Source organism: Fukomys damarensis, unplaced genomic scaffold, assembly GCF_012274545.1.
Source record: "Fukomys damarensis isolate Sample0158 unplaced genomic scaffold, DMR_v1.0_HiC HiC_scaffold_27, whole genome shotgun sequence".
In the NCBI taxonomy this organism is placed as follows: Eukaryota; Metazoa; Chordata; class Mammalia; order Rodentia; family Bathyergidae; genus Fukomys; species Fukomys damarensis.
In genome coordinates, this window is record NW_022900939.1 from 38230559 (window position 1) to 38238652 (window position 8094).

The following is an 8094-nucleotide window of genomic DNA, read 5'->3' on the forward strand; positions in this document are numbered from 1 at the left end:
ATTTGTTCAGAATGACAGTCATTATTTCAGAAATTCTAGTTTACTAAATTTTGAGAGGAAAGTTATAGTGCCAGTATAACTTACTAAGAAAATGTTTGATTGATCAAAAGCAAACATTAAAATTTAAAATTAAACCAAAGACAGAAGACAAGACAGTAAGCAGTGAAATCAGTAAATGCAGTGGAAGTCTAAGTAATTGATAAGTCTAAATATATCATCTTCATGAGGATCTATCAAAAATAGATGCAGAAAGCATAAATCAAGGGATGGATAAGATATGAGAAATGCAAACCAATAATAAGTAGAGAATCTTAATATTAGCAGCAAAATACAACTCAAGGCAAAAGCAATTCTTTGCATCAAAGTGGAAGTTTCACGTTGCTAAAATGATGCAATCACAACAAGGGAAAAGCTGTGGACCCCACTCCCCCACCCCAGCCTGTAGAGCACGCCTTGTAGCACTCAAGGAGCTGTACTTGATCAATCAAGTCAGAAACACATCATTGCACATTCATGGACTCCCCTCTGACTCTCTGAGTCACCTACTTGAAAACGTGGGTCCTGAGAAGAGACCGCCCTGTGTGTCACAGAATCGTCAAATTAGTATCTGATTTTGGAGATTCAGTTCCTCCTCAACCACAGCCCTCAAATGAGCAGTAAACTGTGCTCTTGCTGTACAGCTTCAAGCTATTCTCCCTAGCACACACTTCCAGCCACTACTTAGAAAATCTGGGGCTACCGCCTTTTCCAATCCTAGATACTGCCATTTATGGACTATATGGCTAATGTGAGTAGTAGAAATCTACTTTGGCTAGAAATCCAAGCTAAATTTTTCCAATTCAGTTTAGCATCCCAATCTGATTTCTAAGTATCTTCCTCAATTAGTTTATAAACTGAAAATAGAAAGCTATGGATAATTAACTTCCAGGCCTCCAAAATAGGGGCCATTAAGTGTAATGAAAATACATTATAATCATATATAAGAAGAAATTGACAAAATCCCATTCTAACACTCCCAATCCTTAAATGAACAAAGGAACAAAGAGAAAAATAGGAAGTATTTGAACAAAGAGGAATTTGAGAGAAAATAACTTCGAAATTTATTCTCTGCAGAAGATACTCTTTTGTGTGTTCATGGAAAATTTATACTTCATCATATCCTAAGCTTTAAATGGAATCACAATAAATCCTTAGTGGTGACAATTCTGGCTGCCATATTCAGATTGTAAAACTAAGATCAGAAATTAATACCATACAGCAGTAAAATACAATTTAAAATGAATCAGAAATATCAAGCAATCTTAACACTCGGTCAAAGAGAAAATTAAAATCACAATTTCAGATACTTAAATTGTATCAGCTGGCTCTTGGTCTCACTTCTGATCCAGCTATCTCCGTGGCACATAGATTACAACATGTGTTTTGCAGATACAAGCTCATTTCAAAGGTGAGTCATGCCCAGCCTTCTCAGATTCTCTGCCAGGAAACACAGGAGGTTCATGCAAGACCAGGAGTCAGTGAATAAATACTTCCCTGTCTGCGGGGAAGACACTTCCTAAGTACCTTTACCAGAGTCCTCAGAATGCTCCTGTGAGGTCAGACACTATCTTCTCACAGTGATTCTCCACTCACGAATGCACCCATGTGTTGGAGTTCCCTCTTTCCTGTTTCATGCTCTGTGACCCGTCATTGCCACTTTCTGGAATCACTTCTCAAATCAACTCACTACTTGTACACAAGCTCTTGTCTCAGACCCACTTGTGCATCAAGCCATGTCCTGGGAAGCAGCCCTTCTGTATGATATCCAGAGCCCAGTTCACTAATCAAATGGCAAGGAGGACTCCATTGCCCGAGGGATAACTAGGGAAATTGCTGGATTGTCAGTCAGCATTGACTATATTTAGCTATAGAATTCAGGCTCAAGTAAATGCAGAATACGGTATCAAAGCAGAGTGCAAATGTTTTATGTCTTGGTATTATGGAAATTATAAAACATAAAAATTGGGAAGGGAAGGGAGAAGAAATTAATTGCTTCATCTGTGATAGTTTAGAGTTGAAAGATGTCATTTAAAGCCAAGGAACCAAGTAGTAGAAATATAATAACCTTCAATATTACAAAGATAAAGAATAAGAAGAAAGATAACATTCTCAGTAAAAATCTGTTTTAAAAAGTCTAATTTTTAACACTGCTGGATAGGGAACTAATAGAAACTGGACCTTCCAAAATAATAGAAGGCACTAGAATTAAACATGCAGACCTTCCTTAACATCAAAAAAGTACATATACACAAGCAGAGAAAACAAGGACATTTTTTTAAACTACTGATCTGGAAAGGTTAAAAATAGGCAAAGGACCTTCAAAATGAAGATAGAATCAAGATCTTAAGATATAAAAAGGTAGAATTCAGACTAAAAACCAGTAAATAATGCATAAAAATACTTTTCTTAAAACACAACTCACAGCGAGGCTATAATTATAATTCTTTTACGCATCAAGTAACACTTGAATGCTCTGCAAAAATTACAGAACCTACAGGAAGAAATAGAAGCACATTAATATAATTCACATTATTAGACTAAAAGAGACAAATATAGAATTCTATGTATAGTCACTAAAAAACATTTAGAAAATAATTGAGCAACCATTACGCTAAAGTAAAATGAGAAAAAGATGTGTATTCTGCAAAGTTAAAATTGTGCTTAAAGGGAGGCATTTCTAATAAAATTATGTGCAAGATAATTATAACCTATTATAACATTGTGCTGGAGGAAGGAACCAACACAATTAGCCAAGAGAAAGAAATGAGAGATGTCAAATGGAAATGAGAAGTTAAAACTATCATCAAAATGATTGCATCCTTGAAAAACTTAAAAAATAATTTTTACATATACAAATAGATACCACATAAAAGACCATATCTGCAATGGTAACAAAAAAGATTAAAAGCCTAGGAATAAATTTACCAAGAAATTGAGGTGGGAGAGACATTGAGGAACCAGGAAGAACAATAATTCGAGCATGAATCAAAGTAGCAAAGAATGTGCAAAAGAGATCAGCAGTGTGAATATTGCCAAACTTATAAAGGATTTCTCACAGAGAGAAAAGAAAATGATAGAAAACAATGGAAAGGATAACATACTGGAAATTCAGTTAGAAAAGAGTACCTGTTTATTAAAAGTAATACAAACAAAGGAAGCCTTAATTTAAAAAGATTGTGCTGCTCTTTATGATATGATAAAAGTGCTGCAACAGACCATTGACTGTCACCACAATTTGAAAGGTGAAAATGAACAACTAAAAAGAAATGTTGATATGACAAGGGAAAAGCTAAAATCTCATGAACAGGAATATAAGAATAATATTGCCAAACTTGTACATGAAATGAAAATCAAAGAGGAAGAACATAAGATAGAAATAAGCAAACTTTATCAAGATATGCAGAGAAAAGATGAATTAAATGAAGAAAAGCACAAAGCTCTAATAAAGAAAAAGGAGGTGGAAATTTCAGAGTTAAACACAAAGTTAGTAACTCCAGAAAAAAGCAAAATGAGATAATCAAACTCCAGCTGGAGTTTCAACATCTTCAAGAAGAAAAAAACAAAGAGATTGCAATTCTTTGTAATACCATTAATGATTTGGAGCAGCGCCTTTATATTGGCAAAGATTCTCATCTTAAATGTAGATGATTTTGAGTAAAACAGTAAATTCATTAATTACTATTTACTTTTTAAAAAGTAATTGAGGGATGGGGATTTACCTCAGTGGTTCTGCCACCTGCTTTGCAAGTAGGTCCCAAGTTTGATCCCCGGTGCAAAAAAAAAAGCAATTGAAAAATTAGCTTCTATTTTCAACATAAGCATACTGCCTAAATAGCCTAAATAATAAATGAGACAGCTTCAAAAAAATAAATTTACCAAGAAATGTGTAAGACTATTAAAAAATAATAACACAAGTTTAAAATTTTACTGAAGAATTGAACCAATAAAACTGTATGCTACATTTTTAGATAGACCAAGTATTATAAAGGCATCAGTTTAATATAAATTTAAAGCAAATATCAAAATTATTTTAAAAGATGGAAAAATCATTCTAAAGTTTTAAAAGTGTGTATGTGTGTACATGTACGTATGAAAATTCAGAAAAACTTGAGATTAATGAGGTCATATCTAGATCCAAAATGTATTTTATAATTTTAAAGTAGGGTGGTAAAAGGCTCATGAATAGACAAGCAACTAATGGAACTGAATACATATTCAATAAACCCAAATGCATATAGTAACGTATATATGATAACGGTAGAACTTCAAATTGAACTTGAAAATGGACTTCTTAACAAATAATGTTAGGACAATTGGATAGCCATTTGAAAAATAAATTAAATGTATCTCCCTGTATATAAAAGGTCAGTAGAAAATAAAAACTAGCAAAGTGTTAGATGAAAACAAGCAAATTCTTGAATAACCTTAGAATGATTGACTGATAACCTAAAAAGAATGTGTGGTGGAAAGAAAAATAAAGTGAATTAAAAGGTAAGGGACAAGTTTGTAAATCATATTACAGATAAATAATCTATTAAGCCTGGAAATAAAGATCAATAACTTAATAGAAAAATGGGGAAGGGATAGTAACAGGCAATTCAGAAATGTATTGCTCTTAAATACAATCTCACATTTAGTAAGGAAAATGCAGATTTCCTTACTAATACTGATATGTCTAACAGAAGGATAAAATGCACTGCTGAGCATGTAAACTGGTTAAAATCATAGAGGATAATCTTGCAGTGTCTTAAAAAAAGAAAGGATATACCTCTGCCCCATCAATTTTGCTTCTAGAAATTGGTCCTACCGATGAGCTTATATGTATGTGAAACTGATGTGCAAAACCATGCAATGAAGTATTATCTGTAATACCTGAAATTGAAGGCAATCCGAATACCTATCAGCAGAACACTGGTAAATTGCTTCTGGTGTGTTCATGAAAATGGGATACCATGAAGCTATTTTTAAAAGTAAAAAAAGTCTTTCTCTACAATGATATGAAAAGGCATTGTATTGATGTAGGAACTAGACATAAAGTGAGGCCCAGGGGACCTCCCCCTGGAAACAAAGGAGGGAACAGCGAGCTGATCCTCTTTTGGCAACAAGCCAGCACGCTGGCACATGGCAAGTTCCAGAAGAAGTCAGCAACAGCTGAGATCTAGTTTAGAGAAATACTTACCTGGTACACTTTGCAAATAATGAGAAACAGATGGATTTCTAGTTACCTAATTGCTTGCTCCCTAGTCTAAATTGGATAAAGGCAAGGTGAACCAAATGCTCAGGGCTGTTTGTCCGCTAGAGGCAAGAGCCCCCTGGTCCCTCTTTCAAAATTATCTCTGTCTTGCCTTTAATCTCCATTTACCTCTGCAGTTTAGGCATTCCTAGCAGACTCATTTCCTGCATATTGATTTCCTGGGGTTGCCTTAACCACTACAAACTGGGTGGTTTTAAAACAACAGAAATTTGTTCCCTTACAGTTCTAGACACTAGCAGTTTTAAATCAAGCCATTGACAGAGGCATATACCCTTTAAAGGCCTTGGGAAGTATCTCTTCCCTCTTTTCTCTTAGCTTCTAGTGTTTTCTGGCAATCCTTGGCTTGTAGATACCATTCCAAACTCTCTCCAACTTCCTGTGACATTCTCTCCTATTAACATGTAAGTAACAGTAGCACGATGAGTTAAACTGATGCACACAACTACCTGCCGCTGTGAGAAATATATTAAGTGAAAAATAAATCCAGGTACAAAACAATGTATAAAGCATGTTGCTACTCATTTACCAAAGAGGAAGAATAAGAATTCATAATGTATTGGTAAAAGCTGTGGAAGGATTCTTGAGAAACGAGTGACAAGAGTTTAATTGTATGTATGTGTGTTTTTTTTTTTTTTTATTGAGTTTATTGGTACATTTAGGGATACAGTACAGTTACATTCATTGTTGGGATCATGTACCTTTACATGGCAAGTCTTGATTCTCATTTTTTCCCCTTACCTCTGCCCTCCCTTCACCCCCTCCTCCCCTCCCCATCTACAAACACTTTATTTTCATCTTTTCATTCTCTCACATTTTTTTCTTTTCCCTTTTTGTTCTTCCCCTATGTATCACACCTTCCCTACACCTTTAGCTCCTTTCCTCCCATTTCTAAATGTCAGTAATCTTATTAGAATCTTATGCATTGTTGCAGAATATTCACACCAGGGAAACTATTTGGTATTAAAGAAGTTGTGGTTTTTCTATAAAATGTGTGTTTTTAACTGTTTATATTTCCCTTGCAATGGGAAAGAAATAAGAATTTACTGTGTACCATTTTGTATAAGCTTGGTTATTGAACCATGCAATGCATTTAACTAGGCAATGTGTTTAATTAAAAAGATGCAATTTTGAAATCTTGGCACAGTAAAAGAACAGGATACAAAAATCCAGAAATACACACACACACACACACACACACACACACACACACACCAAAAGGTACTTCAAATTGGCTGATAGAATTAAATGTTAATTTTACATTCTTATGCTTATTAAATTGTCTGCTTCATCAATGAACCTGTGTCTTCTGTAACAACAGAAAAACAATTTAAAATGTCTTCTCCCTTTTATAAAGTTTAGCAGAGGCAAATAATTAAGGATCAAAGCTTTTTGAAAAATAATAGAATTCTTCTTCCTAACAGTCTTCAAAAACTGATAGCATCTCCTCTTCAAAAGAACAAAAGATAGACTCAGAAGTTTAATTGTATAATTCAGGTATTATTTTTTACACCTCAAGTAACCTTGTACAGGCACATGGCCATAAATTCTATATATGTGTGATTGAGTCTCAAATCACTACGTCTGGTAGGGATTTTACTTCTGTTTGCTGGGCAGGTATGTATGGATGTCCCACAACAAACTCAGCACATTTCAAGATGCAGCTTCTCGTCACTTTCCACTCCCCAGAGTCCTCGTTTCAGTGTCAGGGTCATCTCTCTGGGTACAGGGGCCTCTCCTCTCTCCTTCACGCTCATGTCTAATTGACTGATTACCAAGGGCTGTCAATTCTGTCTTATAAGTAACTCTAAAATTCATTTATGCAGTGTAGTCCTGCTGATCCTTTTTTCTTTCTTATTTGCAATTCCTGAATGGTTCAGTCTTCCACGTTAGTATGGAAGCAACTGTTCCAAAATGAAAATCTTGTCACAGTGTTATCTAAAAATCCTTTTATGACTTCTAGTAATTGCCCCTCACACACACATGCCCGCACATGCTCTTGTTAAATGAATCAGCAAATAGACAAATGGATGACTGCATCATGGCAGTGAGCAGATTCAGACACAGTTATTTTCAGTTTCATTAGCCATAACATAATGGTTAGTAGAAACACCTGTGCATTAAAGCCTTTGCCAGTCCTTAACTTCAAAACAACTGTCCACATCAAACTATTACAGATGAAGGTCCATTTTGCATTGTAAGCTTTTTTATTTTATTAAATCAACCAATGGTTCCAATTTCTGTGCAATTTTGGAGTCAAACACACAATAACATAGCAATAACAATAGGATTTCTGTAGAGCTAGAGATAAAATGAAGATGCATTTCCCAGTGGCAATTTAAAATTCAGAATTTTCAGCTTCAAATCCATATATATTGAGCAACCCAAATAAATTCTTTTTCTAAAATAAAGATGACCAATTCTCATCCACTAAATTATTATTCAAAACACATTCTTTGTTACATACTTAAACACATCCCTGTAATATGAATAGCTTCCAGAGATATATAGCAATCATCCTGTGGTAAATTTAAATGTAATCCTGAACTGTGTTTCTATGAATGAATAAAAATATTACTTGGGCAATCTAGCTTTTGCAGTTAATCAAGAGAATTGTATCTTTAAGAGTATCCTAGCAACCTCTCAGCAGTGAAGGAAAAACCCAACTGACAATGTATACTGATTTAATTATGCTTGTGGACTCCATCAAACTTTGCAGTTAATCAAAAAGATACTTAAAAGCAGAAACAAAAATTTAGCTACAGCTGGAAATGAGAATTACTGGTGAGAAAGAAAAAGGAAAG

At 34.5% G+C, this 8094-nt stretch overlaps 1 pseudogene; it reads left to right on the top strand.

Annotated features, from left to right (window-relative positions):
* The first annotated feature begins 3019 nt into the window (after window positions 1-3019).
* LOC104857840 lies at window positions 3020-3687 on the top strand (annotated as a pseudogene).
* Window positions 3688-8094: the final 4407 nt, after the last annotated feature.